Here is a 21261-nt window from a genome sequence, read left to right on the forward strand (position 1 = left end):
TCTCCTGTGACAGCACCTGGTGAATTCGAACTGCTCCCTGCACATCTGTTAGATAGTGACCTGTGCAGCGTAAGTGAATGGAGAGTGCTGACGAGCCCAAGCCCTCTATGTACATGTGAAATGAGCTGCTGACCTAAGCAGATAAGGCTTTGCAGCTGCCAGGATGACCACAAAGTTTGCTTAGCTTCACTTCTGAGTGCTGGGACCACTGCCTGTCCCTGCCTGCATAGTGGCTAGATGACGGGAGTGCTACCTCGGCAGCCGTGGGTGCATTTTGGAGTTTCAAGTGACTGCGGGCATTTTGCCCTTGTGTGGTAACAGCTGGGACAAGTCACAAATGCCTTGCAGAATGTCTAAGGAGAGAGTTCAATGATAACATACTCTCCGTTTACTCTTCTGGATCCTGTTGGCTTAACATTTACCACACTAGGCCTGGAAAAATTGATTCATAAGACCGGTACTCAAAACATTTTATCTACCATCACATTAAAATGCATTAAATGCACTTAGAGTTAATGGTGTTAGATAACTGAATAGCCTTATTGGAATTACCTTCCCGTGTTTGGGTACAGTCAAACCTTCCTGTTTCTGGTGCTGCAGTTAAGTGATGTTGTATTCTTTACCCTGTCACACTCCTCCAAGCTTGTCCCCATCTATTTCTCACATCTCACTGCATAAAAAACTTATTTTGTCTCTGATTTGATGGCATAATTGCCTGTGTGCATACTCCTTATCATGTTCCAATCAAAGTGAGTCTACTGTGGCAGCAAACCCCTACTGTATAAACTATTTAAATTAACTTGGCTTCTTTTGATTGAGTTGGCAGATGAAAAGGACGACAGGAGGTCAGTGATCAGTAGTGACTTCTGTAATGCTGACTTTGAAATGAGGTGACCAGTGCCTTTTCCCAGCTGTGCCTGCACCTCTGCTTATGTAGGAAGCTGGAATTGTAGTTCTCTGCATTGTTTTGCAGGCCATTTCTTCTACAGCAAAAATATCTTTGACCGCACTCAAACTGAACTTATCTGAAGTGGCACACATAGCCCTTTGCTGAAATGATGCTGTTCTGGCAGTGGTCTGCAGCAATGAATGACAGTTTTCCTTTGCACCATGCATTATTTATGACCATTAAATTTTGCTTGGCATTATATAGGTACTGTCCATCCCTCTGGAAAATATTTTTGCTTGACTAACCTAAATAACTGTGTACCATTTGGAAATCCCTGCCTAATTCCCTTTCCAGGTCATCAGGGCCTATTCTTAAAGACAGCAGACCTAGCATGGCACTGGAAGGGTCTCCTTGCCACCTTTGGCAGTGAGGAAAATTAACTTTTGATTTTCACGTCATTGCTGCTTGATTCTTTTTTAGATCACTTTTGCTGCATGAGTCTACCTGGTCTCACAGCCTAGAATCATTTTGTGTCTGCAGAGCATAGACAACTGCGTGAAAGTCGCTCTATTACAATGGCATAGGGAGCCTCAGCAGATCAGCTGATGAGTACTGCCTCATTAAAACAATGTGACTCTTCTCACAGCCACCCCACACCTGTAGTGACTTCTGCAGGGCCTTTGTTGGTAGTCTTTAGAGTGCCTGAAAAGCTTTGTCAAACGGTTCTCCAGTGCCTTTACTGATATATTCTAGAAAACTGATGAGACATGACTTTTGCAGGACAGAAACCATTTGTGAGAAATGACCATGTCTGAGTGACCTTCTGGGAATATCTTGTTCTCATTTTAAACTATTTTAGCATATGAGGCTTAGTTGTGTGTAGCTCAGCTCTTTAGCTTTCTCATAAAAAGGTACAAAACTGTGCTGTCCTCCCAGCCATTAAAACAGGGACTGTTTTTAATGAGTTCACTTATTTCTGTAAGAACATGACTTGATTTCACCCAGACTCATGAAGGTAAACCTAGAAAGTGGGTGCTTTTAAAACTCATTCCTGTGTTGTAGCAGATGCCACTATTGCTGACACGTTCATCTCCGCGTCAGACTGTTTTAGGAGCTAAAAAATGCAGGTTTGGGTAAGTATCACCTCAACGTCTTTAGTGCTAAAGGTGGGTGCAGAGGAATCCTTGAGCTTCTTTGATATGTAGTCTCAGCTGTGCCTGTTTCCCTAAAGTCTCACCAATCTAGTTAAAGCCCAGATTACTTCACACATTTTCTGGTTCAGATTTCATTTCAGATTCTCATTTCAAGATTCAGAGACACTGAGGCTGTGTACATGGTGGTAGCACATGGTGATGGCCAGTAGGAGAAGGCCTGCAAAGCAGAATGGTTGGTGCTGATGAGGATGCAGGTTCCACACACCCTACACATTTAAAGGGGTTTTATTTTTGATTTGTTCTGGCCTGGTCCCATAAAGTGACCACCAGCTGGAGCACATTCAGTGCATTCCCAGAGTGTGACTTCTGGTTTAGTTTTGTCTGAGAAGAATCTAGATTGTCTGCTCTGAGACATGAACACAGCATGTTAAGTGAAAATGAAGAGATTTGCTTCAAAAGCATGCTCCTGATCTGAACTGAAGCACTAATGTAGACAAATCCTGACAGGACCTCTAGCTGATTTGTTTTAATGCTTCGGGCTATTTATTTTTCAAACTCTTATTTTGGCCCTTCTGATTTCCTTCTTGTTTTTTTGCTCACAGTCATTTACCATTGCCTCCATTATGACTGGTTTTCCAAACATGCAAGTGTATGCTAGTCCAGCCTGCATAGCCTCTTGAATTTTCCCATTTAGCCGTATGTTATTTCCTTAGGGAAAATTAATGAACTTTTATTAATGCACTACCATTGGTGATGATTCTGTGCTGGCCCCAGGTGGCTTGTTTCTTTTCCCTCTCCAATTTCAATGATTTCTGAGTCTGAGCACAGTACCTCTCCAGCTCCCCCCCCACCCCTCCCTCATGTAACAATTATACATTTATGAATGCATTTGTCATAGTTGATTATCTAAGACTTACAACATGCTTGTTTCACAAGTGTCATTTCTACTCTATTGTTCCTCAGGTCCTTGCTCTCATTTGCTTGGAAGCAAGGCAGAGCAAGCAATTACTGTCAGCTGCTTTACGATTGAAATGAGGGGACCAGCTTTCTGAACTGTTCCAGGAGATGGAACAGAGTTGGTGCACTTTACCTTGACGAAGAAACCTGAAGTTTATAGTCTCACAGCAGTGTGAAGGATGACTGTAGGGAAGGCAGTTTAGTAGCTAGGAAAAGTCACCTCAAAGTCAGATAGTCAGAAGTGGATTGAGAACTTAACTGAGTGCCATTTATTTTCATGATAAGGTTGTAGAAGACATTTGGAACTAGACCTTGCTGGCTGCTTCTCACCGTAGACCTTTTAAAGTTTGCTTTTCAGAATGCACATATTCATTTTGCAGGTGGATTTGCATATTCCAGCCTGGCAGTTGCACGCACAATTAGATGGCTGATTATATGTGAACAATTCAGTGAGTTATTATCTCGTTTGTGCTCAGCAACTGCAGGCAGGTATCATTATAAGAACTGGATCCTTTACTGAAAAATTCTTTTAGTTCTGGCATTTTCCTAGTCACCCTTTGCAGGCTGTGAAATCAAGAAGCATGTCAGCTGTCTAAAAGAAGCCTATATTTTGACTCCCGGATTCAGCCATGTTTAACGCCAGATCAAAATTGCCTAATTATAGGCCTGCCTACTACAGTGGCTTAACTAAAGTCCTGCTTGTGTGCATGAGAACATTTTCATGAGCACGTGTGGTCTGGTTTTCATGGGCGCAGGGCACGGAAAAGACAGTTCATGAAATTCTGGTTTTGGCCTGACTCGACAAATTTGTACCGCAGTAAAAACACCCTTAGGCTGAGAATAAATGTGCTCTGGCAGTGCCTCATCCTGGTGAGTCTGCCTGAGGTGAGGTGCCCTTCAGGAGGAGTCAATTCCTCGGATGCTTTCCCACCTCTGCCTGTTTTCAGCGCTTTCCCACCTCTGTGTTTTTTCACTCATTCCAGGGCAAAGGCTTTTTTTCTTTGTGGCACATGTGAGCCTTGCTGCTGTAGGATGGTTTGTGTACCAAACAGCGGGGGCTGCAGGGCAAGGTGGGTAGTTTTGGCTCCTGCTGTTCCTCCTTGACCCTCTGTGGGTGCCAGTATGTCCTTTGATCTAATTCCTGGGAATGCTGTCTGAGATAATCGTTCCCAATTTTCTTGAATATGCTCAGCTTCTAATTAAGGCTCAGCAGGCAGAGAGATCTAGTGCAGATAAGGTGTGCCTTGTTTATTCCTTACCCAAACGAGTGCACCAAAGGGGTGCAGAGCCGCTTCAGGTACAGTAAGCTGCCTCTCAGACCCAAGGGATTCAGAAGCATCCATCTTGTCTGAATTTTTCGTGCTGTTCAGTTACAAGCTCAGGTTTCCCTTACAGCTGAGCCTTCACTAAGGCAAAACTGAGTTAGTCTGTTCATTGCTTCTTTATGGCCTGATAAATGGCTATCACAGCAAATGGATTAGGACTTGCTAACACTGGATATTTTCTTTTTGCTTTTTTTTTTTTTTTCTCTTTATTTTGTGTGTGAGAAATCTCAGGCCTTGCATCCCCTCTCTCAGCTGGTTTTTTTTCTAAATGAATGAGGTATCACTTGAGGTTCAGACCTAAACTACTGTTCCCCTCCCTTACCCCCAAGGAGGGGAGACTAGTTGGATTAAGCTAATCCTCTTGACTCAAAACCTCATTGACTTGGATATTAAATGACATTCCAGATGGGACCACACTAGGAGCTCTGTGCTCTCTTCTGGGCATCGCAGTACCAGAATGGGGCTCTTCTCACTTCAATTTCTCTTGTAATGTGGGCTATGTGGTGCTGTAGGGCAATGTTTGACCTAAAAATGAAGGAATTATTTTCATATGTCCCCAAGAGTGGCACTTTCAGCCATGGTGAAGTAGTGTCATCTTAAAACAATTGATTAGAAGAAGTGGTGGCATCTTTCCCAGAAACTGTACTCCCTGGCATGAAACTGTAGGATGTTTCCTTGATGTAGTAGACTGCATGTGGGAACTGTGAGGGTACAGTGGGCAAGTTGAGTTTGGATTACTTTCAACGAGCTGAATCTAGGAAATTAGCTGGGAACTGAACGTGTCTGACTTGGTCAATGCAGACAGTGAGTACAAATGAATGGAGAAGGACTACAAACTTGCTGGGGCTTCCTTTATTTTTTTAAAAACGCTTTTCTGAGCTCACCTAGCCATGTGCCCTGGACGTCCAACCAGCCAGGTAACCTCTTTATCAGATGTGGGCTACTGGAAAGGACTGTAAGGGTTTTAGCTTGGTAGCTAGTGTTTGTCCCTGTGGCCTGGGCCAAATACCATGGGGCTATGTGGCAGGCTCAAGCCGTAAAGTGTAAGGTGTTTAGGGCAGGGATGTGGAGTGAAACGGGCTCTACCGAACACCAGCAGTTTGGTGGTTGAAGTCAGCAGGGCTCTGCTGCTTCATGATAAGTATTTCCTGAAACAGAGAAGCAGACCTCCCTTTGTTTCACAAAGTGCCACCTGCATTTATGGCAGCAGGAAAATAATGCAGAACAACCCCTCGAGGTGTTTTCATGGGGCTTGTGAGAGGTGGAGTTGCTGCAGGCAGACAACACAAACAGTTACTCTGCTCTCGGCACCCACCAGCAAGTTGGTGTGAACTCATGCCAGTGCATCTGGGCTGCTGCTAAGCAGGGGTAATGTTTTTGGCTGGGACAATGTGTTATGTGTAATCTTATTTTAAGGTTTGCTCTCCTAAATATTTAGATTCCCTTATTGGGACTACTGAGAAAACAGAAGCTTTATCTCCAAGGAAGTGCAACATTTCCATGGGGCTGAACCACCTTCCCTCCTTCTCTCCTTCCTTCTTTACTCCCTCCTCCCTTGTCTGCTTTGCAGCATGCTGTGGAGTTCAAAAACACATACTGCGCAGAGAAATTGAAACTGTCAGTGCATCAGAATGGGTAGCCCAGTGTAGTAAAACGTGGCAAAGCTTAGTTGCAGGTAGCAAGGCAGGGAATTAGCCTTGTGCTGCTAAGAAATAGATGTGTTTTCCAGTGAGGAGAAAACCAGATCTCTGTGATATGATAAATCCTTGCTGGGATGAAAACAGTTACTAGCATGGCACAGCATCTGGGTCCCTCCTTGGCACTTGCTCTTGGATGCATCATGATGACTGAACCAGGGCATGAAAACCAGGTGCAGAGGGGAGGGTCTCTAGGCTCCAAGAAGTGCTGGCCAGTTTGCAGGGGATGTGACTGCCCTTTTCGGGGAGCTTCAGCACTGCACCCACATGTGGGAAAACCTCCACGCTGAGCTTTCTGTTTGCTTTTATTCCAAGTGGTGGGATGGTTGAAGGGGGAGGAGTTTGGGGAGCTGCATTCAGGGAGCAAGGCTAACTGGTATTCTGCCTGGGTGCGGTCTTTGGGTCAGGGATGACAAATCTCTGGTGATCTATACACAGAGTGTGTTGCTGTAATTGCTTTGCAGACGCTGAGGTGAATGCCTGCAGATTTCGCACTTTCAGTGTCCCTTTGTTCTTCTTCCTTTTGTACGGCCAAAGAAGTGAACTGGCCTTCTCTGGCAGCAGAGCTGGGCTCAGCCTTGCCCCTCTGGTCTAAATGCTCTTTGCTATCAGTTCAGTGCTATTTCCTATCAATTCAGTATCAAGGTGATTGCTAATCAGTTGTTTGCAGCAGTGTTGAGCTAGATAACAGTTCCTAGCACCAGACTTGGCTGTCTGGGTTTTGGGTTGCGTTGTATTCAGAAACCTTCATTTAAAGCTGTTTTCACATGCCATTATAGCCCAAAATTGCACGAAGCTTATAAGAAAGATGATCCCGTAAGATTTAGCATTTACATGGATTCTCATCAGAGTGCTTATAGGATTTGCAGTCCCTGAACTCCATAAACATTTTAACTGTGATTCATGCTTGGCCTAAAGCTTATCTAGAGGCCTGAATCCTGCCCTAGGCTAGCTTTCTGCCAAACTCAGGCAATGGAAATTTTAAAGTAGGTTACTAAGAGACATGAGTATGGACTTAAGCACAGCAGCAGAACAGTGCTTTATTTCTGAAGCGGCATTTTTTCACTGAAGGCCACAGACAAGACTGAAAAAATAAGACTGTCCTTGGAAAGAATATGTGTGTTTCTATTTGTCCTTATCTTCACCAGCGTAGCTGCTTAATGTCCAGAAAATTTCCTGTTCTTTTAAAAAAGATGGTTGTGCTATTTACCACAATGACTTTCTGTTGCAGAAAATTCCCCAGACTGGCTCTGGACCTCCTTGAGAAGTATTTCCTTTTACTAGTTCCAAATGTATGGAAGTGTAATCTCATCAAGTGTGTGCTTGTTGCTTTTGTATGGTACTATGGTGCTCGGTAATGTGGGTATTAATGTGGGTATTATTATCTTCTGATCAGCAGCAAAGCTCAAATCTGTCGAGTAGCAAATTATTTTATCCAATTGAACGAAGTTCTTCAATCTTTCTGTAATCCCACTTTTAAATCTCATCAACCAGAATGATTTTTTAATATCATTTGTATTAGAAAGTTGAAATCTAGAAAATAACAGTTTTTCTTAGGGTGAGTGATAAGTTAGGAAAATGCCATTAGTTTACTACCTGAAGTGTGGCCATATCATGATAACTACCTGTGCATACTCATATTGCAGTTTTCAAACAAAATATAAGAATGGAAGGCCTTTATCAGATTATTCCTGATGTTTAAACTTGCAGCTAAATCAATTTCTGACCAATCTGTAACAACACAACACAATGCAAACTGTATGGGTTAGTGGCGAGATCTTTGAAGATGCTTTGCACTTCAAAAAGATGATCAAGAGCAAATAACAATTTTTGATGCAATTGGTTACAAAGTTCAAGTGCAGTTCAAGCATTATTTCGATGTCAGTCTAATGGCATGGTAATCAAACAAAGAAAAATGGTTCTGAACCTAAAGGCTTACACTAATTTTTTATTTACTCAGAGAGGTGGTTCTTCTCCCTTTGTACACCAGACATTGGCTTAGATGTGCTGTATAAAATAACTGTGAAAAAGCTATGAGCTATGTTGACATCTAGATCAGTTATGCACACAGCTTCTCTGCTGACTGTGAACTGGGGAATTTCAATGATGGTGTAAATTTCAGGTTAGTAGTGGGTTAGTAGCAAAACTGGCACAGTGAGCATGATCCACTGATTTTTCTTGCATTGTTTTATGTCCTTCCATCAGTTGCTGTTCTAACTCAATCCTTTCATCTTTATATGATAGTTGTACTCAGTTTGGGATGAAGGCATAAATTCAAATGTGTTTGTGTCCTCAGCCCATGGAATCATGATGATGAACTGCCTGAAGACCTGAATCTAGCATTTACCAGAGCAGTGGCTTGTTTAGCCTGGTGTGTAACCTTCAGCAGCTTAGCTGCAACTTAAAATACATGCATGTATGGAATACACATCAAACCTGCTACGTGCTTTTACAAAAGAGGAAAGGAAGACCTGGGGAAGTAGGTATCACTTGAGGTTCGGGCCTCCTGTTAGAAAGGAGGCTGCTGCCTGGAGTCTCATCACTTGTCACTGAAGTAGAAGTATGAGTAAAGGACAAAACATGGGCTTGCAGGTAGTGGAAGGACAACAGCCAGAAAAAGAAAAGCCTCATGCTGCTTTACTCTGGTGCAGGCTGCTGTCCACGTTCTCTGCCACAAAGCCTCTGTGTGATTCTGGTCAGTCATTCATGCAGCCACAGGTGGTCATGAATGGTGTGTTCCTTATTTCCTGAATTACTTGCTAGCCTAGGGGCTCATCTGAGGCGCATGCAGAACTGCTGCCAATAGTATGCTACACAAAGCAATTCCTGCCTATTTCAAATTGGGCACCCACTCTGACCAGACACTTTCATTGCTTTAGTTTCCTAACAAGGGAATAATATTGTCTGCCCTGCCCTCCGGGAAGTGTTGTGAAAATAAATGAATTGATGTTGTGCAAGCACAGAGAGCCAGATTTTCAAAGGTGTTTATTCAAATACAGACAAATATGTAGGGCAATATACCAAACACTCCCAGCAATGCTGGTCCTAATTATTTAAAACTCTATTTAAACGTCTACCTGCATTCTTGGGCCCCTGAAGAAACTATTGAGTGTTTAGGCCTTGGAAATGCCAACACTGTGAATGCCACAGAAAAGGAAATCAGTAAGAAGTGGATAAAGATATATTTAATGATATAAGCGGAAGGAAATTTACTGTGAGAGATAATTACTTCCTTCAGAGACGACTTGAATTGTGTGCCATAAATAATGTTTGCCACCACTGAGGGTTATGGGAAAACAAACTAGTGAATAGGTGTTTGTTAAGAGAGGGTGGCCCACTCCACGTGTGGATTGAGGCATGGGGCTAAAAGAAAAACGACACGTGGTTGTGTTGTTAAAAGCTTGTTACCTGAGCTTGGAGATGTGAGAGAGGTAAATGAGGCTTCTACAACAATGCTGCCAGTTTCGCAGGCATGTGCAAATTCCTTGGTTGCTTGGAAACAAAAGGAAAGCGATCCTGTGTCCAGCCCTAGCTAAGCGTGGGACATTTAGCTACACCAGGTACCTTTGCAGGTTCCCAGTCTGGACCAACAACAATGTGTCTCACAGGTGCACAGGAAAGGTGGGCTGTGAGCACCTTCAGTTCTGCACAGTGCTCAGCTACATGACAGCCCTTCAGTGTTGCTTCACGTTCCCCAACTTTCCTTGTCCTTCCTCACCGACCCACCCTCCTGCCCAGTCCCATTCTCTCCTCAAAGGTCTTGACTTAATTCTGTGGCCCTGCTTGTTCTCATCATTTGGCAAATTTGTAATTCTTCCCTTGGGAATTACTTTTGATGCACAACATGCTCCAGTTCTCTGTCTGATACGTCTCTCTTCTGCTATGATTTTTATTTGTGCCCTGCCTCCATCCTACAGCCCTGTCTTACATCCCCATTTTTATACATTGTAGTCTCCTTCCTTGGGCGGCTTCTTTAATCTTTGTCTTCTATTCCCAGAAGAATAGAAGACCTCTATTTCTGCCTGACCTTCTATCTCGGGTTCTTTGCCTGAACAGGCTCATGTTTCCCAGTGTTAGGTATACCCAGGCAGCAGTAAGATCTGACTCCCCTTTCTTCCTCTTCTTTCTTTGACCTATTCTTCCTCCCAGATGCTTCCTCTCTTAGTGTCTCTCTCCAGTCATTTGCTGCTAGTGTGTTTCCTCACCTCTAAGCTCTGCATCCATTTCTGCATCTTCCCTTCAACTATTTCCCTGTTTCCTTCCATGGCTCCCGCTCCTATCCCTAGAAGGACCAGATCCCCTGTTGCCTCCATCCTTGTGGCTGTCAGCCACATGCTCTTTGCTTTGTGGTCCCATTTCCCCCTTCCCGTACTGTCTCCAGCTCCTAATCCAAGGAACTACTTTCCTGATGTGCTCCAGTCCTTTCCTCCAATTCTCTGTCACAATTTCTTGTATATTGTCTCTGAATCTCTATATTCTCTTTCTTCTTCTCCTAAATCCTTTTTCTCTTTTCAGTGTCTGAGTGACTCCGCTGTTGGATGCCGGTAGGGGCAGCATCACAGTGCAGCAAAGCAGTTTCCTGCTCTCACATTCAGTGCTCAGCCTCATGCCAGCCTGAAAAATCCAAAAGTAGCTTTTGCTGGTTTACCCTGGTTTTATATACAACCTGAACAACACTAAGAGCTGTGGAAGGAACAGTTTCAGAGAAGAAGAAGAAAGGCTCAGAAGGAACTGACAGAATCGTCAGCTGTTGAAGTTGAAAAAATCTCTGCTAAGGATGTGTGAAGTGTGATTTCTCTGAGATTTATAATTAAATTCACTTGAACTTGTACGGCAGAAGGTAAAGCCATAACAAAGATAGGCTAAGTTTTAAGATTCTGCTAAATTTTAACATCCTCTCCAATGATATTGCAGTAGCAAAGCTCTTCAGAGGAAAGTTCATTAGAGCTTTTGTTTTAAGTGGCGACATAATTTATCAACTCCAAATCTCATTCTGGGAAGCATCACAATGATTTTGGCTGAACACTTCAAAGCAAACAACATGAAGAATTCCACCTGGGTTTAGTGCTTTTCATACAAACTTTAATCCCAAATTGAAGTTTGACTAGGTGATGGATGCACAAAAGAAAGGTGTTACCACAGACACATTGTGCTGTGTCACTAGTTGGCAGTTCCTACTAACCCCAGTTGGATTTTGTTAATATTTCATTTTCTAGCTTTCCCCTCTGCAAAACTATTAGCATTAGAAACGCATTTTAGAATTTGGCCTTCAAAAATCATGGCACCGAGTGGTACTGGCTGCCTACCAGGCTATGTGTGTGAGATTATTTTTTTTTATCCTGTTTGGAATTTGGTAAATTTATAAGATCTACCCACACCCTTTCTCTGCAGGAGTCATTTAATTTCTTTGTGAGCTTTGCTGCTAAACTGTGCATAATTTGGAGTTTTCATTCTTCTTAGCCTGCTTTTGAAGTTGCTTTGTGATTTTTGAAAAGATGTCAATTTTCCTTTTGTTGTTTTCTCTTGGCCACTTAATCCTTTCCCATTCTAATTGTTATTCTTACTGGTCTCCTCAAACTTTTCTGTTGTTTGAAATGTCTGTCATCTAAAACTTGCCTTTGTTCTTCCAACAATGATTTCGGGAGCCTCCCTGCTGAGCTGCATTCCAAATGTGTGTGTGTGGCTGTGGATGGGGGGATTTTGGCCTTCCTTGCTCTTTGACGCCTCTCTTTCCTATATCTGGGCTATCAGCAAATACAAGCAGCTCAGAGAAAACATGCCAGTTCTGCTTCCTTTGACACCGATTGTCAGACAGCACAGAATCACAAAAAGCTGAATGTTACTTTCAAATCCCGTTGCCATTGTGTTAGACTGTACCATGGTGCATTTATCAGATCTGTGTAATGCAGCAGTTGTGGGCTGACGAGTCTGACTGCACCTTAGTTCAGACAATCCTGTTAGAAAATTAATTTCTTTTTAAGTCTCTTGAGCCTCCCAGCTGCTGCTTACCAGCTCTGTAAACACTTAAGAGCTATGTACTTATCCTTGCTATGAAGTGGAAGCAAACCAAAATTATGAATCATTCCTTCAAAAATAGTTTAGAATAGGATGGTATACCTGAAGGTATCCCTGGAGGTATACACTGATCAGAGGGGAAGTCCAGATATTTATCGTGGACTAAATATTTTCATTTTGGTTCAGAGAATTTCACCTCGAAAGACCTTGGGCCCTAGCAACCATCTTCAAAGAAGATGTAGGAGTCATAGTTGTATTGACTTCTGAGAAACTTGGGATCTTCATGTCCAGATTTCACAGCTCTTTGGGTGCCGAGTGTTAGATACAGCTGTATAACAGCAATATTTGCTACCTAAGCTTAAAATGGAGATCCTTAGCTTTCAGTGGGTACTAACTCCATGGCCTGGAGAAATGCAATTAAAAAGACCTATTGGATGAAAATGGGATGTGGGCACTTCCTTTCTTGGCAGATGTTTTTTACTTTTTTTTCTCCAGATGGATGGATGTAAGTGCCAAATATGAGGAGAGGATTTGGGGCTGTTGACTTCTGCAGGGAGAGAGATGTCTCATTGCTGCCCTCTGTAAAGTGCTGGGTTTCTAGGGGTGGGAGGGATTTAAGGAACCTGCTAGTATTTGGAACTCCACTGTTGGCTGGGTTAGGCAGCTCCTTGCTCATTGAATTTGTTCCTGTGGATATCAAAGCAGCTCTTTCCTGAAGGCCTTTGTGTTCGCACAAAAATCATGGCTTCTATTCAGTGACTTAGCATCTCAGCACTCAGCATCACAGTATGGAAGTCCCCTCTGGGGATCTGACCCTGAAATGTGTGTGCCCTGTTACATTTACACATCTTTTATCCTGGGTGGAAATGGCTTAGCAACCTGAGTCACTGAGGTGCTCTGAAAAATGTGTTCATTTAGGAGAATTTGCCCCTTGCTGAACTTCAGGTCACCAGACATGGTGGAACTGTGACAAGTCTGGTCTTCTCATCAGTGACTGTGTTGTGTCCTGGTGCAAACTGGTTTAGTTTAAGTATTTGTGCCTGCAGAGCTCACTTAAAAGTATCAGCTATTATCAAGGAGAGGGCAAAAATGTAAGGAAATGGTCTTTGTGTACCATTTCATAAAAGCACAGTTCATCACTAGCTCAAGAGACACTGTCAAGTTAAAAAAGTTTCATATAGGGAAAACAGTTGCTCCTCACCTGAAATTGGTGTTCTTGATCAATGCTAGTATTCTTGATCAGTGCTAAATGTTTTCTCTTGCACTAACACAGTGAAGACTCGGACCTGCAAACTTTACTCATCAGTTTTTCAAGTTATTACAGCACAAAGTTGTAGCATGAATAGACCCATAAGTCATACTCTGTTTTGCTAACTATAGTCATACAAAGACTACTCAATGGCCTCTGTGGGTCTCTTGGAAGCCTTAAAGATCGAGGCAGCCTCTTTGCCACTTCCACTCTGTTTCTGTAAAGCCTCACCTCTTGGCTCCCTTGTGGTCTCAAGCCAGTGCTGAGAATTGGCTTTGAGTTTGCTGAAGATGCTAGTGTCTTGAACTGGCCGGTTTCCTGGCTGGCTGCTGGCCTAAGGAAACACTTGCTGGTCTCAGAGAGGTTTGCAGGACCAAAAATACTGGCCTGATGGCCGGATGGCACACACATTTTCAATTTCCATCCAAGATGTTTTATTTCCTGAGAAAGCAAGCTTGGAATTGAAAATGAGGCTTTGTGAATGTATGCCTTTTGACCAAACCACCTTGGACAAGACAAATCCCAACCTTAAAGGAATGCTGCAAAACATCAAACATTTCATTCATGGTCTGTCTAAATATGGCTGTATGTAACTGTGCTATCTTCACTCCTCCACCAAGGGAAATTAGCAATCCTGGGAGAAGTCCAGTGTTGCCAGGGTATGCAGGTGAAGGGCTGGGCTTGCAGCAACTGAAATTGTATAGTTGAAGGTCACATCTTACCATCCTGACTGTCTCAGCTGGCCCGTTGTAAGTCTACAGTGTCAGTTTAGCCTTACCCCAGCACCCCACCCTTTCCACAGCTGAGGATAGATAGCAGATAAACCAAGATCCACTCCATCCTACCTGCCAGAGAAAGGTCTCCTTCTCCGCAAGTATGCCAATTTTCTAATGAATCTCCCAGCCCTGATATGGGCAACAGTCTGTATTCATTTCCAGGTGAGAGGCAACTGTCTTCCATATATGAAACTTCTTAAACTTGATAGTGTCTCTCAAGCTAGTGACAAACTGCTTTTATGAAAACTAACCAGTAATTTTTCAGTGATACTGGTTTGACTGGAGGTGGTTTGCCCAGAACATATTGCTGGGAATCAGTACGCTGCTGTAGTTCAGTACTTGGTCTTTGTCAGATATGATCTTTACTTCAGTAAATTCATTAGCCTTGCAGTGCTGCAGTAACAGAAAGACTCCCTTTTGACAATTAGGACCGCAAGGGAGGGTTCGGAAAGATGATTGCTCCCTCCTGGGAAGAGATGAAAGACTACAGTGGTAAAGAGAAGAGATTTTTCATTATAGATCTTAAGATTAAACCCGAGGGACTGCTTGTACTGGAAGTCTGCCTTATGTTTTGTATCAATAAGTAAATTTCAAATGCTTGGCTTCTAGTCATGTTTTTAGGTAATGGTTCTCCTGTTTAGCTCACTCTGATTTCTTGGAGGTGGATTAGTACGTAATTAAATATGTGAAAGTGTAACAAAAAACATGATTCTATCAAAGCAAATTAATTGCTAGGTCTGGTTTTGAACTTAGTAGAATCACTGCAAACAATGAATTTGCTACATCTTCCCTAAGTACTTTCATACTGCCCTGTCTATTTACATTATAATCCTTGGCATTTACTGCAAGCAAACATAAAAGCAATAATTTTCTTGTGCAAATAAAAAACAGAGGGGGAGACCTGTTTCTTATTAAGTGTATATTAACACTTCTGTGTCACCTGGTGGAAACTAGTTGATGTAAACTACTTAAGCCCCTATTAGACTACTAGAGATGTATAAAGAAGCCTTTCTGGAAATGAAAACCAGGTCATATAACTTCTGTTGCATCTATAAACAGAGTTTTTCTTAAATGGCAAAGAAACCATTAGTGTCTAATAGCGCATCATCAAATATTTGCTTTTGTGCTAAGGAGTTCATGTGGAGGTGGAGATTTAGGAGAAATCTGAGCCAGAGGTGGTTTTGGTCTATGGTTCCATGGGCAGCTCCATCTTCCAGGATACATAACCCAGCACTTTTCAAGAGTGCTAAATGGAAAGGCAACACTGCTGCTTTGCAGAACGGGGCAGGGGGAAGTTTCTGCTAAATACATGTTTAAATGTGAGAAAAGCTGAAACCTCAAGTAATGCTGTGAAGGGTCTTTATGGTAAGAGGCTGCTTTGAAGGTCCATCTGTTCCCTACACACTTTCCCTGTAGTCAGCCTCAGTCTATCCTTCTAGGATTGCTACATCTTCTGGAGAAGCTGAAGAGCAGATGGAACAGGACAGAAAAGAGGGTCTGTCTACCCAAAAGCTATTTCTCCTCTGTTCCTGTGGCTGCTGGAATTATGTATGTACTTCTGTATGATTTTTAGGTGTGAGGTGTTTCTATTATGTTCATGCAGTTCTTTGGATTTGTTTTAATTTCCTTTTTGGTTGTTTCAGTTATTTTAAATTTTGTTTACAACGTGAGCCCTGTAACAGACCTGTTTAATCCTCTGCACCTTGTCCATCACTGCTGTGACCAAGAAGCTGTCCACCTTGGTTGCTGCTGCTGTTTGACAGTTCTTGGCATGCCTGGCTTTCCCAGCGGAGCAGCAGCCCAACTATTTACACTGTGGTTGTGTCTACAGTAGCATACTTGAGGAAACCTCCCATCATTTGACTGCTGGCAGGGACAGTAACAGTGGGAGAACTAACATTGGCAAGGCATTGGAGCTTTTAACCATCAAACTGGCTAATCCTCTGGGCGTTCTTTGTGCCTCTCTAAGTAAAAATGAGGGCAAACAATCCAATCCAATCCAATCCTATCCTGAATGCGGCTTTACTTTTCTCAACTTGTTTGCTGGGTTCACTTCACTGGTTCAATGCACACTAGTGTATAAGCCTTAGTGAGTTCTCAAGGTTTCCTCTTGCTTCATGCAAACAGAGATTTGCTGCTGAATTGTGAGAGAGAAGAATCAGGCTTTAATACTGAATTATCAGCCATTTATAAGGACAGAAACCAATTCTATTGATTATTTCCCCTTTGGCATAGCCTTGCTAAAAGCGCACCCAGTTAACCTGGTTTTCAGAGCTGTGATGTGTCCTCCAGCATGGAAAGAACAGTGCTGCAGTGGTAGTTTTTTTCTGTTTGCAGTCAGAGGCTTTTGTTTTTCTGGTCTCTGAAATACAGGCTCAGGGAGTGAAGAGCTGGGAGCATGGCATCACAAGAAAGAGGTTCAGTCATCAAGTCATTCTTACTCAAGATGCTAAGTCACAGCTTTTCTGTTTGTCTGATGTTTCTGGCTTGATGATATTTTCAATAGTTTAAAGATTTAGAAATCAGCTTCCTTTGCAGTAATATCTGAAAGCAATTCTAAAAGCTCCTTGAGTGGCAATAAGAGCTCTTAATCTCCAGATGTCTTACTTCCAGTTAACCTGGGTCAGTTCAGAGTTTTTCTCAAATGGCAAAGAAACCATTAGTGCATCACCAAATACTCACTTTCATGCTAAGGAGTTCATGTGGAGACGGAAATTTAGGAGAGGTCTGAGCGAGAGTATTGATGGTTTTGGTCTATGCTGATCTGCAGGGACAGAGAGGCACCTTTGGGTGAGTACTCACCAGCCTGCTCCTTTAGACCCCTCTGAACTGCTTGTGTCAATCTGAGCAGTATCCAGCACTGTTTCCTCTGTGGGATGTCTTTTTGTACCAGTCCAGCTAGCCTTGCTGTCTAGCTGTACCTAGGCTCTTCATCCTCATTCTCCCTAGGTCCTACACCTACCTAGACACCCACTTTCCGAGGGGTCCATCTGTGCTGTTCCTCCTTCCTGCTTCTTTTCAGAAGATCTTCCTGGACAGCCATTTGCTGAGCCTGTTCCTGTGATCTACCTTCAACAGAGTGTCTGCAGAAAAGTCACGCAAATTAAAAAAATAACCTGCCTAAGCACAGATTTCATCAGGCAGCCTACCTCCTGGAAGTGTGATGTCTGCGGTCAAAGTCCTCTGTATCAGATTTTCTTCTCAGTTTCTATCATACCAGATAACTTTATAATGATACTGTGCATTTTGGAGGCCTTTCAGGCTTTCTAACTTGCCCTAAAATACATTTCAAGAAGTTTCTTCCATTTGACACCAGCCTGCTGGCCGTGGTGGAGTATTTCTTTCCCTGTGTTTTCTAGCCCTCAGGTTGCTTAATTCAACTATTGTTTCATTATGAGTGAAACTCTTTAGGCTATCTCAGATATGGCTGATGACCTTGGTCATCCCACCTGAGGAGCTCTGATCTTCAATAGTCACCGAGCAACCTGAATAGTTTTCCTCCCTGGTTTTGTCTCTGCTGTTCAGATCCCTGCCTTTCACTGACAGTGTCGGGGTGGCTTGCTTCTTGGCTATACAAGCCCCACACCATATCCTTCAGAGAGCTGAGAGCAAGGGAAGCCCTGGTGCACCTCACAGGTGGGAAGCAGAGGGCTCCACACCAGACCCAGTGCTCTGCTGTGGGACTGGGCTGTACCTGAACCAATTCTTTTATTTATTTATCCCCTGAGAGGCCAACCCACATGGTGGGAGAAACGAGCCCAGTACCTGGTAGCTAGTATGCTCATGTGGGAGGGAGAGGTCTGAATCTCACCAGAAAAGGGAACTGGTCGTGGATCCCCTGAATGCTCCATCAGTTACTCTTGCTGGCTGGGATGGTGGTGGGACCCCATGCGAGACAGGAATGGCTTGGCCCTGCTCTTTCTGAAAGAAAATGCTGAGGTGCTTCAAGACAGGGGAGGGTTCAGAGAGTGAAGTGGCACGGAGACAAATATTTCATACAGCCAGAATCAGGCAGCTGAGCCTTGCGGTGGATGTAGGGCCTGTATGTATGTTCTTGGCACTGCCTTGGGCAGCTGAAGTATCTGTTGTCCATTGAATCACCTCTTGCGGATCCCTTTGTATGGGCAGATCCCTAGACAGCCTATAATGAACTTGGGTGCCTAGCTCAGTTCTGGGAATCCTACTGTACAGGTCAGCACCCAGACATAAAGCAGCTGCAGTGCTGACTGCTGTATGTCCTGGTACCTTTGTAGGTAGGCATCATGTTGTTAACCTCATTTAGAGAAGCACAAGGCTCTCATTGACTTCTGATTGATTTGTGGGCCTTCAGGATACTTTAGCATGTTATACATCCACAGCCCTGATTACATCATAACTGGGTGGACATGTGATAATATCCAATATAAAAAAATGAAAATGCATCTGCCATAGAGGGAAATACAAAGCGCATTTTCTGCAACACCCCCAAGCCTGTGTGCTGGCATTAACAGATAGTGAAGACCAGCTCTGATGTACTTTCTTCTCTTCTGTGTTACTGATTAATCCAGATCTAAACTGGCCTTTCTGTCTGTGGTAGTCATAGTCCATGTGAAATACAGCAGAACATAGAATGATGGGACTAACATAAGTCTAAAGAATATCTTTAACGAAGTAGCTATTCAGTTTTCATTATTCCAGAACTGAAGTTAGAATTGCTGAAACTTTGCTTCTTTATATGCATGTGATGTTCTCACGGGCTACAAAAACATCTCTATTCAGACTGAAAGGATCTTTACTGATGAATATGATGTGAATTATCCTAATTTGGTTGCTCTTCTTGACAATAAATTTTTTTTTTACTAATGTGTTGGTTGCTAATTCCTATTGCAAAGCAGTTATTCTACCTTCATAATACTCTCCAAACATTAGCTGGTTTGTCTATTAATAAAATGAATGTGTATTTTTTTAGAGAAGACTCCATTCATTCAGCTGATCAGTCTGTCTTGAGAAAGTATGTCTCAAAGTGACAGCATAAATCTATGATTGTCCTTTTCTGAGGCCTTAGAGGAGATTCAGCATCTTAGACGTGTAATTAGCCACCAGATGAGCTAGCCTGCAACTGTAAGCCAAATCAGCATTGTAGACATGAAAACTGGCGGTTTCCAAGTACAGCAAATGCAAAGGTGTTTGTGCCTATGTTTGCATTTTCTAGTGTAACAGCTACAGCATCCTGCAGTGTGTGTTCTCAGCAAAACTACTTGTATGGTCCGAGTTTGCTGGTGTTTAGGTATGCTGCCAAATCAAAGCGTTGACTTCTTTTTCTCCTGTCCAGTCTAGATATTTATACAGCACCATTGCCTGCAGTAGGAATCTCTTTAGAGTGTCTTTTCACTTGAATTTTTAACTTGAAATGGCTTTTTAAATGAAGACTGTAATGTTAGCCAAAATGGAAATTTCCTTGGTAAATATATCTGGTTTAATTACATTTTCATGTCTTCCATTAGGAAAACTGAGAGCTAAAAAATCTTCCTGTGCCTGGCAACCTAAACTTAAACAAACTGGCTAGTTGTCATCTGACTGGTTGAATTTTTTGGGTTATATTTTTTGATTGTAGAAAACTTGAAAACAGTTTGTGGAGGGCTTTCAGATTTGTGGTGGAAGTTTGAAAAATTCTGTGGATGACTGTAAATGAATTAAAATATTTGTATTTAGCAGGTATGTTTTTTACAGAAAAAAGACCTGAACTTCCAAATGTGTTCTGAGAGTGATCACTTACTTTGTTCTATTGAAACACATTAGTTCATACTTGCACTAATTTTGGGTATCTAATTCAGGAGGCTGGCTCCTAGGCTGTCTGTGTAATCCAGAGAGAAAACCTGCTACACAGCATGATTCTGGACATGTAAATCAGGCTCTTGCTCTCAATTTCCTCTTGGAGCAACCTCTCTCTGTCCCTTAACCATATGGTATGCCCAGGGAGAGAAGCTTCAAAGTTTGATGCTTTAAAATACCCTATATTGGTATCACCCTCTGACTGAAACTGGATTAGATAAAGAATATAACTAAGGCATTTTCTGGGACCATGGTGGTATGTGAGAGTAGCTGCATGTATTTGTTAATGTAAGTGGGTTGGATAAAAGGTTGCACCTTGTGTGTGTTTTTCTGTGTATGAGAGCAAGAGAAGGAAAGATTGCGTGAATAGCTAAATGAGGTTTCCAAAAATATTCCCTCCCCAGGAACGTGTGTCTGCTGGCTGTCTTTCTCTACCCATCGTCTTGAATTCTCTGTCATTTCTGGCATTTTTGTGTCTTACAAAGCATCCTCCTCCCACAGCATCATCATTCCTCCCTTAACCTCTCTTCCTTGCGTCTTAGGGCTGCATGCTTCTCATGGCATAGTCAGAATATCTCCTTCATGCTTTCATAATGTCTTTCTCCACTACCCTTCAAGCCCTCTTTCTCTAGTTTCCAGCTCCTCTACTGCAGAAAAAAAAGCTGTATAAGGACCTAGAAGACTGCCTGTCTTCTAACTCAGCTGATTGCCTGGCTATGGTCTATTGCTGAGGGTAACCTGAGCCAATGCAAAGTGAGGGGGAACACAGACACCACTCAGTTGGTGTGGATGATAAAGAAGGTACTTTGCTATAGAAAGTCAAAATGGCTCCGTAACACTGAAGGGGAAAAAAAGCATAGAAACAGTGAGATGAACAGCATCTTGAGAGGTCTTTTAGTCTCCTCCCTGTCCTGCACCAGGGAATGTAGAAATCATCATATTAGCTTTACTCCCCTTTCTGCTTTCCCTCAGTAAGTAAAGGAATTGTTCAACCCAAGTCTCCTGGGTGGTGGCTAGGTCTAGGGCCGAAATCCCAGTCCCTGTAGTATGCAGAACTGGAGCCTGGCTCCTGAGGAGCTCTCCTTTAATATTACCTCTGCTGTGTTTTCAGTTAAAAACCTGAGTGTTTCCGTGAGGTCAGAGTAAGAGAACTGTGGAGTTCCAACAGCACCTCTCAGCAAGTTTGTTTTCAAACTTCAGCTTCATGTCATGGAGCAGACGGTCCGCTCATGCCCGTGCCATGGCAAGGTTTGCAAGGGGCCTCGTGCTTCATTCTCTCCTATTTGAGAAGGCCCACCAGACAGACACATGGTTAGGCCTTGACCACACCATCTTTGTTGAAGAGAATGTAAGTCAGCATCCAGTGGCCAAACACCATTTTGTACCGT

The 21261-nt window shown here is 42.9% G+C and overlaps 1 protein-coding gene across 2 annotated transcripts in view; it reads left to right on the top strand.

The window, feature by feature from the left end:
* MRPS6 (mitochondrial ribosomal protein S6) overlaps window positions 1–21261 on the top strand; it is a 109764-nt gene that overhangs the window by 69321 nt on the left and 19182 nt on the right. The gene's annotated exons all lie outside the window — the stretch shown is intronic.

The sequence above is a fragment of the Falco punctatus genome, assembly GCF_963210335.1.
Source record: "Falco punctatus genome assembly, chromosome: 2".
Lineage (NCBI taxonomy): Eukaryota > Metazoa > Chordata > Aves > Falconiformes > Falconidae > Falco > Falco punctatus.